This window comes from Geotrypetes seraphini, chromosome 18 (genome assembly GCF_902459505.1).
Source record: "Geotrypetes seraphini chromosome 18, aGeoSer1.1, whole genome shotgun sequence".
Taxonomy (NCBI): domain Eukaryota; kingdom Metazoa; phylum Chordata; class Amphibia; order Gymnophiona; family Dermophiidae; genus Geotrypetes; species Geotrypetes seraphini.
This window is the reverse complement of record NC_047101.1, coordinates 29,828,254-29,844,349: the sequence shown is the minus strand read 5'-3', so window position 1 is coordinate 29,844,349 and position 16,096 is coordinate 29,828,254. Positions and strand designations below refer to the sequence as shown.

Here is a 16,096-nt window from a genome sequence, read left to right as displayed (position 1 = left end):
GCTCAAATATCCCAAAGTGACCTAGCAACAGACTACTATTCATATTCTTAACATCTGACTGGCATCCACACTGATAAGTTTGGATACAAACATTCTGAGTGAGACAATAGGCAAGCACAGGAAATAGATGGGTAGAGGTCCAGAATGACACCTAGCTACTTGAAAAGATATTAGCATGCTAAGAACCTAAACTCTTACTAGCGCAATAGGTGTGTCATTCTGGATGTATAAAAAGCAGTCTCAGAAATCTAGGGCAGGACCAGCTTGTAACATCAGGGACCTAAGGGGGGGGGGGGGGAGTCCTCCCTGGTCACTATATCCACTCTGTAAAGAATGTATGGAGGACCAAGTTGCTGCCCTACAAATCTCCACAGGGGAGACTGCTCTAGCTTCTGCCCACGATGAAACTACACCACTAGTTGAATGGCCCTTATAGAAACAGGGGACTGTTTCCACAAATATATGCTGACAAAATGACCCTATAAATCCATCTGGAAATCATGGCCTTGGAAGCGGGCGCACTGCATCTAGCTAGATTTGTAAGCAAACAAATACGCCTGATAAGCCAGATTCTCAAAACTTTAACGTGGTCGCTAAACTGGTTTCCAACGGTTTAGCAGTGGATTATCAAAACGACTTTAACGAGCTTTCTAGGAGTCTCCAATCCTGCCATGCAAATGGGCTCTTCAATAATGAAATGAGCACTCCAGTAGATTCTTAAAATCGCCGAACCATTCTCCAAGAGCGGTGTCAGCTTTTAGCGACAAAAATCAGCAACTGGTAGGGGGTGCCGGTACAGTGACAGCACTGTTAAAAGTGCATCTTGTGGCATGTGCTCTGACTGTGGCTAATGAAAAAAAATAAGAATCATAAATTGCCATCTATTTTATTTTTTAGTGGGTGTAGTAAAAGCACCCTGCTGCCGTCGTTCAACACCCCCTCCAACTGCCTAATATACTTAGTAAAGTCTTTCTGGATATCTTTTTATGGGAGGCGTTTTCTTTAGTGAGCTATAAGACTCAGTCACAGATAAAGTAAGTTAACACTGAGTGAGAAGCTGTGCGTCGTGGACGTCTTCGGTACTGATCCGATGAAGATGATGAGAATCGATCAGTATCTTTCACTTCAAAGCATAAGATCGATGCGATGGGGAACGATACCTTGGCAGTGAACACCATGCTGAAGAGCAGCAAGGGCCACAAGAGTAAACAGATGCTAGGAATTAAAAACAGGATGGTAAACAAGACAATGTTATAATGCCCCTGTATCGCTCCACGGTGCAACCTTATCTGGAGTATTACATTCAATTCTGGTCTCCTTATCTCAAGAAAGATATAACGGCACCAGAAAAGGTTCAAAGAAGAGCGACCAAGGGATAAACTCCTCTCGTATGAGGAAAAACTAAAAAGGTTAGGGCTCTTCAGCTTGGAAAAGAGATGGCTGAGGGGAGATATGATTGAAGAACAGGTACATTAATCTGATGCTTAATCTCAAAGCTCCAAATATCCCCAAGTCCATTTTTTGGTTTCTTATTCAAATAATTAGATAATACTTTATACCACTGTGCAGCCTGGTGTCCCAGAAAGTCTGCCTGAAAGCATATGAATTCCAAGCTAAATTGATTAAGTGATTTCCATTCAGGGAACCCTACCTGAATAGCCTGCTTCAATTGCAACCATTTATAATTTTGTTTTTTATCAAGACCATATTTATGCTGCAACTGTGAAAAATCAAGCAGCTTACCATTAGAAATAACATCCTCTAAGGATCTGCTTTAATCCAATCCTTCCAGGCAATCTTAAACCTGCCTATTTGAATCTTGGAGTTTACCCATATAGTTTGACGTGTAGACTTTCCAATAGGAACAGGAGTTAATTTATCAACAAATCGTATAGTTTTCCAAGTGTCCATTAATATTTTGTTATCTTTTCGTATTCTAGGCATTTTGATACTAAGAAGAAGACCAAGTCTAAGTGGAAACATGAGCGATCTTTATATCCATAACCAATCCGGAAGCTGTTCCAAGAGCTCTGGGAGGACCCAATACATACCTTGGCGCATAATATAGGATTGATGATACCTATAAAAGTTAGGGAAATTTATCCCTCTCTCCTTAATTGGCTTTTGTAAAGACACTAAAGCAATTCTTGCAATTTTACCCAGCCAAATAACTTTTATCAGAATACTATTCAACTTTTTATAAAAAGACCCCTGAAAAAACACTGGTATCATACCCATTTGGTAACACACTACAGGCAATATCATCAGCTTAATAGTTTGAACTCTTCCCCACCAAGATAAATACAAAGGATTCCATTGCTCACATAACTCTGTTACTTTTTGTAATAAAAACTTTTCATTTACTTTCATTCTCTTCAAGTGTATTTTTTAATGAAATACCCAAATATTTTATACCATCCTCTTTCCAAATAAAAGGGAATGAATCAAATAACCTTCTTGTACAATACACATTCACAGGAAGAACTTCTGATTTAGTCCAATGTATTTTATATCCTGAGAATTTCCCAAATGCAGTGTTCTCCCCAGCACTTTTCAGCCGGGTGCTCCGCCCAGCAAATTTAGATTACCGCCCGGCTGTCATCTGCCGAATCCTGCTGCCACCACTGCTTAAAGCGCAGCCTGAAGAGCCGCCGAAAGACTCCCACCGGACTTTAAAATAAACAAAACCCAGCAAGCGACTCGAACCCGGCTTCCCTCCGAAACCGGAAGTTTCGTCGAGGGGGATGGGGTTAAGAAGAGAAGCCGGCACGGACCATTAGAGCACCGGAGCATGCGGGAGATAGGCCTGCGACGGAGGGAAGCTTACTTGCTCTTGCTTACTTCAGGCCTTTCTCGCTGTCGGGTCCTGCCTACTTTCTGTTTCCGCAAAGGCAGGACCCGGCAACGAGAAAGTCCCGAAGTAAGCAAGAGCAGCAAGTTGTAAGCTTCCCTCTGTCGCTGACCTTTGGGAGATAGGTCAGCGGCGAAGGGAAACTTGCAACTTGCCTTTGTCTGTAGCGAATCTGCCAGGTGTGTGAGACAGCGGGGGGGGGGGGGGTTAATGGGAGGAGAAATGCTGCTGTACCCAATTAGAGGGGGAGGGGGAAGAGAAATGCTGGTGCTTCTGCTGTACCCAATTGTGGGGGGGGGGGGTGTTAAGAGAAATGCTGATGATGCTGCTGCTGTACCCAATAGGGCGAGGGGGAAGAGTCATGCTGCTGCACACAATTAGGGGGGAGGGTGAAGAGAAATGCTGCTTCTGCTGTACCAAATTGGGGGGAGGAAAGAGAAATGCTGATGATACTGCTGTACCTAATGGGGGGAGGGGAAGAGAAATGCTGCTGCACCCAATTGTGGAGAGAGAGGAAAGGAGGGAGAAGGAAGATCAGGAAAAGGAGGAAAGAGATGCAAAGACCATGGGAGGGAGGGAAAGGAGATACCATACCATGGAATGGAAGAGAGAGATGTCAGGGCATATGGGGGGGGAGGGGAAGCAGGGCCAGATTAAAGGATAGGCCCAGTAGGCACAGGCCTAGGACCTGAAATGGTCAGGGGGGTCCCGCCAGTGCTGTGCTTTGGGGCCTCACCCTTGCTGGATTCGCTGGCAGCAGCAGCCTCATCATCATCCTGGGCACCCCCCCCCAACCCTTTCTGACCCTCCTACCCTCATCAGTGACGTGCCAGAGGGAATCACGGCAGGAGAAAGCCCTGAAGCAGCCTGCTTAGAGTAGAGCAGTGCTGTTTAGAGTCTCGTGATGGGAGGAGGAAGAGATAGGAAGGTTGTGGGGGGGAGAATAGCAGTCTGCCCCGGGTACTCAGCCTGGCATCATGAACTTCTTCGGCTAGCAACAGCATTTACAATTCACTGCTGTTGCCAGCTTCAGGCCTTCCTCTCTGCCGGGTCCTGCCTACTTCTGTTTCTATGAAGGCAGGACCCGGCAGAGAAGAAGGCCCGAAGCTGGCAACAGCAGCGAATTGTGAATGCTGCTGCCTGAAGAAGTTCATGATGCCAGGCCTTGGGTGACAGAAGGAGGAAAGGGAGCAGAGGGGGAGAGACTTGCTGCACCCAACTGGAGGGAGAAAAAAGATGAGGGAGGGAATGAAACGAGATGCCAGGGAGGGAAGGAGGAAAGTATGCCAAACCAAGGGAAAATGAAGGGGGAAAGGAAGAAAAAGATGTCAGAGCATGGAGGGAGAGGGAGAGATGGAAGAAAAGGAAAGAAGTGAGATGCCAGAGAATCAGGGAAGGGAAGATACCAGACTGTGGGGTGCGAAGGAAAGAAAGGAGAAGAGAGAGTTCCCAGAGCATAGGGGACGGGGTGTTGACAGAGAGAAAAATAGAGAGGTGGCAGAGCTGAAATCAATCATGTATAAAGGAGAAGAGAAGGGGCACAGGATAGACAGTTTATTGAAGGAGCATAAAAAGAGGGAAGATGCCATATGGAACGGGGAGAGGGTGGATAGTGGATGGAAGGGGCTGATGCTGCATGGAAGACAGAGCGGACAGATGCTGGCTAGAAAGAAGAGTGAAGACAAGATGATTAAAGCAGAAACGACAAAAAGGTAGAAAAAAATTTTTTTGTTGCTTTACGTAGAATCAAGTAGTATTGTATCTATTGATTAAAGTTTATAAATAGGAAATGGAAATAAGGCAGTTTTTTGGGGACCAAACCCCTTTCCTCAGGTCAGGACAGGATACCATACCATAACAGCAGGGGTGCCCAAATGGTCGAGCGCGATCGACCAGTAGATCAAAGGCAATATGAGTCAATCGCGCTGCCTTGGCAATTTTTTTCTTCCTGCCTCCCTGAGCCAGGCCAGGTGCATACAAGCGCCGGACTCATAAGACTTCATCTCTGACGTCAATTCTGACGTCAGAGAGGAAGTTCTGGGCCAGCTAATCGCTGCCTGGCTCTTCCTCTCCGACGTAAGAATTGACATCAGAGGTGAAGTCTTGTGAGTCCAGCGCTTGTACATTCCTGGTCTGGCTCGTGGAAGCAGGGAGAAATCGGCATGGTGGCTTAGGGGGTAGGGAAAGAATCGGGGAAGTGGAGAAATCGGCGCGATGGCTTGGGGGGGGGGGCAGGGGGTGAGAGAAAGAAAGAGAGACAGAAAGAAAAGGGGAGGGGCAGAAAGAAAAAAATATTGGATTTATAGTCAGAAGAAGGAAGTGCAAACAGAGACTCATGAAATCACCAGACAAAAAGGTAGGAAAAATGATTTTATTTTCAGTTTAGTGATCAAAATGTCTGTTTTAAGAATTTATATCTGCTGTCTATATTTTGCACTATGGCCCCCTTTTACTAAACCGCAATAGCGGTTTTTAGCGCAGGGAGCCTATGAGCATCGAGAGCAGCGCAGGGCATTCAGTGCATCTCCCTGCTCTAAAAACCAGTATTACAATTTAGTAAAAAGGGAGGGGGTATATTTGTCTATTTTTGTATAGTTGTTCCTGAGGTGACATTGCATAGAATCGTCTGCCTTGACCTCTTTGAAAACCCGCGGAATATAAATGATAATTAACATTTTCTCTGCGTACAGTGTGCTTTGTGGGTTTTTTTTTAATTTTATTGTTGGTAGATCATTTTGACTTGGTCATTTTAAAAGTAGCTCGCAAGCCCAAAAAGTGTGGGCACCCCTGCTGTACAGTCATTTCTTGTATGACTGGATGAGCTATATTTATCTTTTTTTTTAGTTGTTTAAATTCATGCAGAAATAAATGGCTAGATTGAACATAATGATTTCATTAATGCCTTTCCCTTTTTTAGACCTCTATACCATTTGAAAGAGGGCAAATACTTCTTAAATTTAGTAAAAATATTCTGGTACAAGTGTCAAACCTTAAAAAAGGAAGTCATATTGAGCATTGGAAAATAATAATAATAATTAACTAATAAAAATAGTATACATTTAGGGCTCCTTTTACTAAGTTCCGATAGTGGTTTTAGTGTGCGCTTAGCGCGCGGAGGAATTGCCATGCGCGCTAGATGCTAACACCAGCATTGAGTTGGCGCTAGTTTTCCCACGTAGCGCAGGGGTTTGCACGCACTAAAAATGCTAGCGCACCTTAGTAAAAGAGGGGGTTAATTTTCCCCACCACCAAATTTCCCCATCCCGCCCCACCTGGCTATTTTTTCATGCCACCCGGCTGGAAAAAATTTCTGGGGAGAACACTGCAAATGTATCAATCAATTCAAGTAAACATGGAATGGTTAACATAAGAACATAAGCAATGCCTCTGCTGGGTCAGACCTGAGGTCCATCGCGCCCAGCAGTCCGCTCACGCGGCGGCCCAACAGGTCCAGGACCTGTGTAGTAAACCTCTATCTATACCCTTCTATCCCCTTTTCCAGCAGGAAATTGTCCAATCCTTTCTTAAACCCCAAAACTGTTCTCTGCCCTATAACGTCCTCTGGAAGCACGTTCCAGGTGTCGACCACACGTTGGGTAAAGAAGAACTTCCTAGCATTCGTTTTGAATCTGTCCCCTTGTCCGGTTGTTTACGGATTTCTCAAATGAAGCAATATATAATCTGCATAAGCAGATACCTTATATTCAATTCCAGAACATGGAATACCCTGTATGTCCTTTACTTGTTGAATAGCTAATAACAAGGGTTCAAGTACTATATCAAAAAGTAAAGGAGATAAAGGACAACCCTGCCTAACTCCCCTTTGCAATTTGAAACAATCTGAAAAATTATTATTAATATATAAATGAGCAACATGGGAGCTATACAGTGCTTGAATCATTTGTATAAAACCAGATCCAATACCAAACCAATCCATAGCTTGATACATGAAATTCCACTCTACACGATCAAAAGCTTTCTCCGCATCTAAGGATACAGAAAAAGCCGGATCATCAATTGTTTTTGTTAGATATAACATATGAAATGCCAATCTAGTATTATTGGAAGAGTGTCTCTGAGCAACAAAACCTGTTTGATGCATACCAACTATATGAGAAAGAAAAGCCTTAGCCAAACGTAATGCTAAAATTTTAGCTAACAATTTACCATCTACATTTATTAAAGAAATAGGCCTGTAGTTTGAAACCAATGTAGGCTTTGGCTTTGGTAAAACAATAGTCAAAGACTCTGCCATAGTGCCTGTAATACAACCTTTATTTAGTTGAGTCTGATATAAATTTAGTAAATAAGGTAATAGGGTAATTTGAAATGCTTTATAAAACTCTACCGTAAATCCATCACCACCTGGAGCGGTCCCATTTCTAAGGTACTTCAATGCTGTTTGTAACTCTTTTAGTGATATAGGCTCCTCTAAACCTCTTTTTATATGATCAGGAACTTTAGGTCCCTTAATTAAACTCAAAGCATTCAAACCATCCTGTTCTTTTCCCAAATAAAACTCAGAAGAATAAAGGGTTTTATAATAATTCAAAAACTGTTTTAATATATTTTCATCCTTAATTGCACATATTTTCTCCTTTCTTTTCTTTACCTTTAAATAATTTGCCAATAATCTTCCCACCTTATTTGACCTACCATAATACAATGCTTGCTGAAAGAAAATATCTTTCTTTACTAATCCAGAGGAAATCTCATTATATTTACATTTTGCTTTCAATAGAGCTTGAAGTGTAGCCTGCTCCCATTTTTTAATCAATTTTGATTCTAATTCTTTAATTTCTTTTTCTAAAACAAATTGCTTTCTTAATTGTTTCCTATTATACACTGAGAATGAAATAATTTGCCCTCTCATGGTTGCTTTAAAAGCATCCCATAAAGTTACAGCAGAAATTTCCTCTGAATTAAGCAAAAAATATTCATTAATTTTGACCTGAAAATCTTCACAGAATTTTGGATCCGCAAGCAATGTATTATCAAATCTCCAAACAGGTTTAGAAGTATCTTGATCTACAAAATTTAAAGTTATCCACACTCCTCCATGATCTGACAATATTATTGGATCTATAGAAGCTTGTGTAACCTTCTATACCAATTGATCAGAAACAAAAATATAATCAATTCTAGAAAAAGATTTATGAACATGTGAACAAAATGAAAACACCAGATCATTAAAATGAAGAATACGCCATATATCTTTCAAATTACACGATTGCACAAAATTATCTAATCCTAAAGATTTTACAATCCTACCAGGCTTTTTATCCAATAACGGATCTATAACAGCATTGAAATCCCCCGGCACCACCAAATTAATAGTAGCCAGCGGTAAAACTAATTGTTGTAGAGATTTAAAGAAATCAATTTGATTCGAATTAGGGGCATATACATTGAACAACGCCACAGTAGCATTGCCCATGCTCATATCAACATGCAACCATCTTCCTAGAGGATCCGCCTTAACCATGCTAAATGTTGCAGAACATTTTTTATTAACCAAAATTGCTACTCCAGCCTTTTTTCTTATTGCAGGTGCATAAAAACATTGTTTCACCCAATTACCAGATAACTTCATAGATTCTGCTCCAGACAAGTGCGTCTCCTGCAAAAAAACAAACATCTGCGTTCTGCTGTTTAAGATAACAATACTTTTTTCCTTTTAATCGGATGATTTAAACTAAACTAAACTAAGCCTTAGGTTTATATACCGCATCTTCTCCACTGAAGTGGAGCTCGACACGGTTTACAGAGTTTAAAAAATATGGGAAGAGAGAAGAGAAAGAGTTTACAAAGCATAAAAAGAGGGGATGTAATCAGGAGAAGAGATTATTATATGCTAGAGAAAAGCCAGGTTTTCAGTTGTTTTCGGAATAGTTGGAGGGAGCCCAGGTTCCGCAGCGGGACAGTGAGGTCGTTCCAGAGGCGGTGATTTTGGAGGAGGGATCTACCCAGTTTACCTGCATGGAGGATGCCGTGTAGAGAGGGGAAGGATAGTTTATGTCTGTGGGCAGATCTGGTGGTAGTTGGTGTCGGGGCGAGGAAGGATAGAGGGATTAGGGGCGGAAGGATGCCGTGAATGATCTTGAAAGCCAGGCAGGAGCATTTGAAATGAATTCTGGAAAGTACTGGGAGCCAGTGAAGATTGGTAAGTAGAGGGGAGACGTGGTCATATTTGCGTTTAGCAAAAATCAGCTTAGCCGCAGTGTTCTGGATAAGCTGGAGTCTGCGAAGACTTTTTTTCGTTAGGCCTAAGTAGATGGCATTACAATAATCGAGTTTGGATAGGATGATGGATTGTACAAGGACGGTGAAATGCTTTTGGTGAAAATAGGATCTAACTTTCCTCAGCATGTGGAGGCTGAAAAAACAAGATTTTGCCAGGGAATTCAGGCGATCGTTGAGGGAAAGGGAGGAGTCGATAGTGATGCCAAGGACCTTGCTTGAGAACTCAAGGTAACATAGTAGATGACGGCAGATAAAGACCCGAATGGTCCATCCAGTCTGCCCAATCTGATTCAATTTAAATTATTATTATTATTATTTTTTTTTCTTCTTAGCTATTTCTGGACGAGAATCCAAAGCTTTACCCGGTACTGTGCTTGGGTTCCAACTGCCGAAATCTCTGTTAAGACTTACTCCAGCCCATCTACACCCTCCCAGCCATTGAAGCCCTCCCCTGCCCATCCTCCTCCAAACGGCCATGCACAGACACAGACCGTACAAGTCTGCCCAGTAACTGGCCTAGTTCAATCTTTAATATTATTTTCTGATTCTAAATCTTCTGTGTTCATCCCACACTTCTTTGAACTCAGTCACAGTTTTACTCTCCACCACCTCTCTCGGGAGCGCATTCCAGGCATCCACCACCCTCTCCGTAAAGTAGAATTTCCTAACATTGCCCCTGAATCTACCACCCCTCAACCTCAAATTATGTCCTCTGGTTTTACCATTTTCCTTTCTCTGGAAAAGATTTTGTTCTACGTTAATACCCTTTAAGTATTTGAACGTCTGAATCATATCTCCCCTGTCTCTCCTTTCCTCTAGGGTATACATATTCAGGGCTTCCAGTCTCTCCTCATACGTCTTCTGGCGCAAGCCTCCTATCATTTTCGTCGCCCTCCTCTGTGTGGGTAGGGTGAAGAGGGCGGGCAGGTGAGCTAATTTTGGGCCGAGCCAGAGTAATTTTGTTTTTGATTCATTTAATTTCATCTGTACTGAGAAGGACCAAGCGTGAAGTCTCATTATGCATGATGTGATGTTCTCTTGGAGGTTTGTAAGGTTTGGATCTGTTTCGAGGAGGATGAGGATATCGTCTGCATATGTGTAAATTGTTTCAAGGGGGGATAGTTTAAGGAGCTTCAGGGAGGTCATATACATGTTGAAGAGAATAGGGGATAGGGGAGAGCCCTGTGGAACACCACAGGATGGTGTCCATGAAGCGGATTTGGAGCCGTTTGTGTTGACAATGTAGGAACGATCACGAAGGAAGTTTGAGAACCACTTTAGGACAGAAGAGTCTATCCCAATCTCGGAAAGTTGGTAGATTAGTATGTCATGATTTAGGCCAATAATGTTTATTGAGAAGATTTTAAAAACCATTATAAAACCAAAAAGCACAGTTACTTACCGTAACAGGTGTTATCCAGGGACAGCAGGCATATATTCTCACATGTGGGTGTCGTCATCTACGGCGCCCCGATGCGGAAGCATTTTCAAGCAAACTTGATTGAAGATTTAAGTTTGCTCTGCTGCTCCACGCATGCGTGCCTTCCTGCTCCACTAGGGGGTGCATCCCCTCGTGGTCTCCAGTTCACTTAACTAGCCAAGAAGCCAACCTCGGGGAGGTGGGCGGGTTGTGAGAATATATGCCTGCTGTCCCTGGATAACACCTGTTACGGTAAGTAACTGTGCTTTATCCCAGGACAAGCAGGCATGATATTCTCACATGTGGGTGACCTCCAAGCTAACTGCAAAGGGATGGAGGGAAGTTGGCAATTTAAGCAAATAGATTTCGCAGTACCGATTGGCCGAACCGGCCATCGCTTCTGGACAGTGAGTCCAGACAGCAGTGGGAGGTGAAGGTATGAACCGAAGACCACGTGGCAGCCTTGCAGATTTCCTCAATAGGTGTGGATCTGAGGAACGCTACGGAGGCTGCCATCGCTCGGACTTTGTGTCCCGTTACTCGACCATGCAGCGCGAGACCAGCCTGAGCATAGCAGAAGGAGATGCAATCGGCCAACCAGTTGGACAAGGTGCGTTTGGAAACTGGGTGACCTAACCGGTTTGGGTCGAAGGACAAAAACAGTTGTGGGACTTTCCGGTGTGACTGAGTGCGTTGGAGGTAAAAGGCCAACGCTCTCTTGCAGTCAAGAGTGTGGAGCGCCACTTCTCCGGGGTGAGAGTGGGGCTTGGGAAAAAACACAGGTAAGACAATGGACTGATTGAGATGGAAATCAGACACTATTTTAGGTAAGAACTTTGGATGGGTGCGGAGTACCACCTTGTCGTGATGGAATACCGTGAAGGGTGGGTCCGCTACCAGAGCTTGTAGCTCACTAATCCGCCGGGCGGAAGTGAGCGCGAGTAGGAGAATTACCTTCCAAGTGAGGAATTTTGGATGGCATTTGTCTAGTGGCTCAAATGGAGGTTTCATGAGTTGAGCCAGAACCACGTTAAGGTCCCAAACCACCGGGGGAGGTTTGAGAGGGGGGTGGACGTTCAGCAGACCCTTCATGAAGCGAGAGACTAAGGGATGGAGCGAGAGGGCTTTCCCTTCCAGGGGCTGATGAAAGGCCGCAATCGCACTGAGGTGTACTCGAATGGAGTTGGTCTTTAGGCCGGAATGAGATAATTGAAGTAAATAGTCCAGGACCAGAGGGACGGGGACCGACACCGTGTCCTGGTTGTGGGAGGAGCACCAAGTTGAGAATCTTGTCCACTTTTGGGCGTAGCAGGTTCTCATCGAGGTTTTTCTAGAGGCCTCCAATATTTCCTTGACTGATTGAGACACGGGGAGAGCAGTCAGGGGGAGAGAAACCAAGCATTCAGATGAAGAGACTGAAGATTGGGATGTAACAGTGAACCCTGACCCTGTGATAGTAGAGAGGGAAACAGAGGCAGAGGCAGTGGATCTCTGACACTGAGTTGAAGTAGAAGGGAAAACCACGGCTGGCGTGGCCAGCGGGGGGCAATCAGGATCAGGGTGGCTTGTACTGTTTTCAGGTGGACCAGCGTCCGCAGTATCAGAGGAAACGGCGGGAACGTGTACAGGAATCTTCCCTCTCAGTCGAGGAGGAAGGCGTCGGCCTCGAACCGGTCCAGGGAGTGTATCCGGGAGCAGTAGAGAGGCAGCTTGTGGTTGTGAGGGGACGCGAACAGATCTATTTGAGGCGTCCCCCACCGTTCGAACACCCATCGTAGGGTCTGAGAGTGTAGTGACCACTCGTGTGGCTGGAGGAGGCGGCTGAGTCTGTCCGCCAGACAGTTTTGTTCTCCTTGTATGTACACCGCTCGAAGGAAGGTGTTGTTGGAGATTGCCCATTTCCAGAGGCGCAGGGCTTCCCGACAAAGGGGCCAAGACCCTGTCCCCCCCTGTTTGTTTATGTAGTACATCGCTACCTGGTTGTCGGTTCGGATGAGAACCACTCGGTCGTGGAGCAGATGTTGAAAAGCTACAGCTGCGAGATAGATGGCCCGAAGCTCTAGCACGTTGATGTGGCAGCGACGGTCTTGTGCTGACCACATCCCTTGGGTGCGTAGGCCGTCCAGGTGGGCTCCCCAAGCGTACTTCGACGAGTCCGTGGTGAGTACCTTGCTGTGGGGTGGGGTGAGGAAGAGCAAACCTTTGGAAAGATTTGAAGAGTCGGCCCACCAGCGGAGCGATCGTTGCAATGAAGGAGTCACTGTCACGGGACGGTCGATCGGGTCCCGGTCTTGACGCCATTGAGACGCCAGGGTCCATTGAGGAATTCTCAGATGGAGGCGGGCGAAGGGTGTGACGTGGACGGTGGAGGCCATGTGGCCCAGGAGAGTCATCATCTGTCGGGCTGATACCGAGGTCAGCCGGGAGATCCTTCGACTCAGACTTACTAACGCCTCTCAGCGTGGAGGGGAGAGGAAGGAACGGAGGCGAACCGTGTCCAGCGTGGCCCCGATGAACTGTAGGGACTGCGAGGGGCGTAGTTGGGATTTTGGGAAGTTTATTTCGAACCCCAGACTTTGTAGGTAGGTAATAGTCTGTTGGGTCGCTGAGATAACCTCTTCCCTGGACGGGGCTTTGATTAGCCAGTCGTCTAGGTAGGGGAATACCTGGAGGCCCTGGGGACGTAAGGTTGCTGCGACCATCACGAGGCACTTGGTGAAGACTCGGGGTGACGATGCTAGGCCGAAGGGGAGGACTCTGTATTGTAGGTGCCAGTCCCCCACCTGAAAGCGTAAGAACTTGCGGTGGGTGGGGTGCACTGGGACATATGTGTACGCCTCCTTGAGATCGAGGGAGCAGAGCCAGTCGCCCTCATCGATCAGGGGATAAAGTGTCGGTAGGGAGAGCATCCAAAATTTTTCCCGTACCAGAAATTTGTTGAGGCGTCTCAAGTCTAGTATTGGGCGCAGGTCTCCCGTTTTCTTTGGTACTAGGAAGTAACGGGAGTAGAAGCCCTTCCCTCGTTGGTCGAGGGGAACCTCCTCCACTGCTCTCAGGCGAAGCAGGTCTCGAGCTTCGAGAGGAGTAGGGGTAGCTGAGTCCGGTTGGGAGGGCAGTTCCTTGGGGGGTTGTCCGGGGGAATGGCCCGAAAGTTGAGAGAGTACCCTGATGAGATCACGCCAAGGACCCATGCATCCGACGTGACTTGTTCCCAGCGAGGGTAAAAGGCTTTGAGTCGACCCCCGATGGGAAGGAGGCCTGGGACTATGGCGGAGGGGATGGTTTAGTGGTCGTAGGCGGTTGGGATTTGGGCATGGCCCTGTGGTGGGCTTGCGGACGCCTGGGTGGGGGCCGCGAGAAAGCAGGGGTGGACTTTTGTGGGTAGCGGCGCGGAGGGGCCCTATACGGCCTGGCCGCTGGCGGTTTGGGCTTTTGCCGGACAAGGGAGGCAAACGAGCGTTCATGTTCGGAGAGGCGTTTTGTAGCCGCCTCGATAGTGTCATCGAACAATTCCTTTCCCACGCAGGGGAGGTTAGCCAACCGGTCCTGTAGGTTGGGGTCCATGTCGACCAGGCGCAGCCAAGCTAGTCGGCGCATGGCGATAGCGAAGGCTGCTTCTCTGGAGGAGAGTTCGAAGCCATCGTAGGCCGCGTGGAATAGATGAAGGCGCAGGTTGGAGAGGGACTCTAAAAGCAGGCCGAACGTTCCTTGTCGGGAGGTCGGGAGGTCAGTCTCAAAGGCTCTCAGTAGTCCAATGAGGTGTTTGAGGTAGGATGTGAAGGTGAAAGTGTAGCTTTGCACCCTAGAGGCCATCATTGCGTTTTGGTATAGTCTCCTGCCGAACTTGTCCAGGGTTCGGCCTTCTCGGCCTGGGGGGACCGCTGCTGAGACCCGGGACGGGTGAGCCTTTTTCAAGGAGGATTCTACTAGCAGCGATTGGTGGGAGAGCTGTGGTTGCTCGAATCCCAGGTAAGGTACTGTGCGGTACTTGGCCTCCATTTTGGAGGGTACGGCCGTGACCATGTAGGGGGTCTCCAGGTTCCTAAAAAAGGCCTGTTGAAGTACCGGGTTAGGTGGTAAGCGAAGGGACTCTCTGGGCAGTGATGGCATATCCAGTTCCGCCAGGTACTCTTTAGAGTATCTGGAGTCGGACTGGAGGTCTAAGTCCAATGCGTGGCCCATGTCTTGGACAAAGCGAGTGAAGGATGGGCGAGATGTCCCCGGGGCCCCGTGCGGGGTCGGGGAACGAGACCTTCGTCGTGTGGAGAAGGATAGGGAGGCTTCCCTCGAGTATCGAGGTTCATGTTCCGATCCGTGCTCCGAGACTGGGGACGCACTGTGAGAGTGTTCCGGGGTTGTCGATCTTCGGCGTCTCGAGGGGCTCCTCGGAGACGATGCCGGAGTTAGGGGTACCGATCGATATCGGATCGGTGACCTCGATCCGGACTCCCTCGGAGAATACGTCCGCGGGGGAGTTCGGAGGATGCGCGGGTTGGAGAGTGATAACTCAGCCACCCTTAGTGGTCCCGTACGAGGTGTGGGAGAACGGCCTCGTAGAGATGGTGAACCTCGGGCCTTCTTGGAGGTACGGCGGTTCGAGGTTTCTGTCGTTTTAGCCCGACGTTTTGCCCCTCGGCGGACTGCGGAGGGGGAACGTCTCGGGCGCCTCGGCGAGGAGTCTGAGGAGGATGGGATGCAGCGAGGATTGCGCACCTTTCCTCGAGGTTGATCGGTGCGAGGCTCAGGCTGGTCTGGCCCGTTCGAGGTCGAGGCCGATTGAAACTGGGCCATTGCAGTGGACAGCTCCGACGTGATCATCGCTCGGAGTAGGTCCTGGAAGACGGGCACGGACAGCATGGAAGGCATGTCCACTGCCTCGGTGCACTCCACCTGGGGCGACCTCGTATCAGAGTATTCCCGTGTGGTGGAGGCACGGCCCGAAGGCTTGGAGGGCTTAGTCGCTGTAAGCATGGGATTTCCGCCATGCGTCGACGTTGTCCCCGAGGTTGGCTTCTTCGCTGTTACAGAACCTGAAGAGGGAAGAGGGGACTTACCCGGGGCCGAGGCTTTCTGTTGTCCCGAGGACTTCGGGGTCGAGTCTCGAGGTGATGCCGAGGTATCCGGGGCCGAGGTCAAGGCCGGGGCCGAGACCGGGGCCGACCTCGAGGCCGAGGTGGAGGGTTGGTCCGGAGTGAAGAGGTCCGCCATGCGGGCTTTTCTTCGGCGGAGAGCCCTGTTTTGGAAAATAGCGCACTGGGGGCAGGAGTCGGTTGGATGAGCTGCCCCCAGACAGAGGATGCACCGGCGATGCGGATCTGTGAGAGAAAGAAGCCGCTCGCACCGGGTGCACTTTTTAAAGCCGGTCAAAGGCCGGGACATTAAATCGAAAGTGGCCGCGGCTCGATTAGCCACGCGGCCACGGGGACCCGGAAGCCTCCGGGTCGTCGAAAACGAAGCAGGAATCAAGTAAAGTTGTAAAGAATTCGCGCACAGCGACTTAATCGAGAAAAAACAAGAAAAAATCGCGGTGCTAGAAGGCAGTTGGGGCAGAGCCTGAGAAACACGGCTTCTAGGCTCGCGGA

The 16,096-nt window shown here is 47.5% G+C and overlaps 1 protein-coding gene across 1 annotated transcript in view; it reads right to left on the bottom strand.

Annotated features, from left to right (window-relative positions):
• The window catches only part of NPM1 (nucleophosmin 1), a 126,030-nt gene that overhangs the window by 28,834 nt on the left and 81,100 nt on the right, over positions 1 to 16,096 (bottom strand). The window lies entirely within an intron of this gene.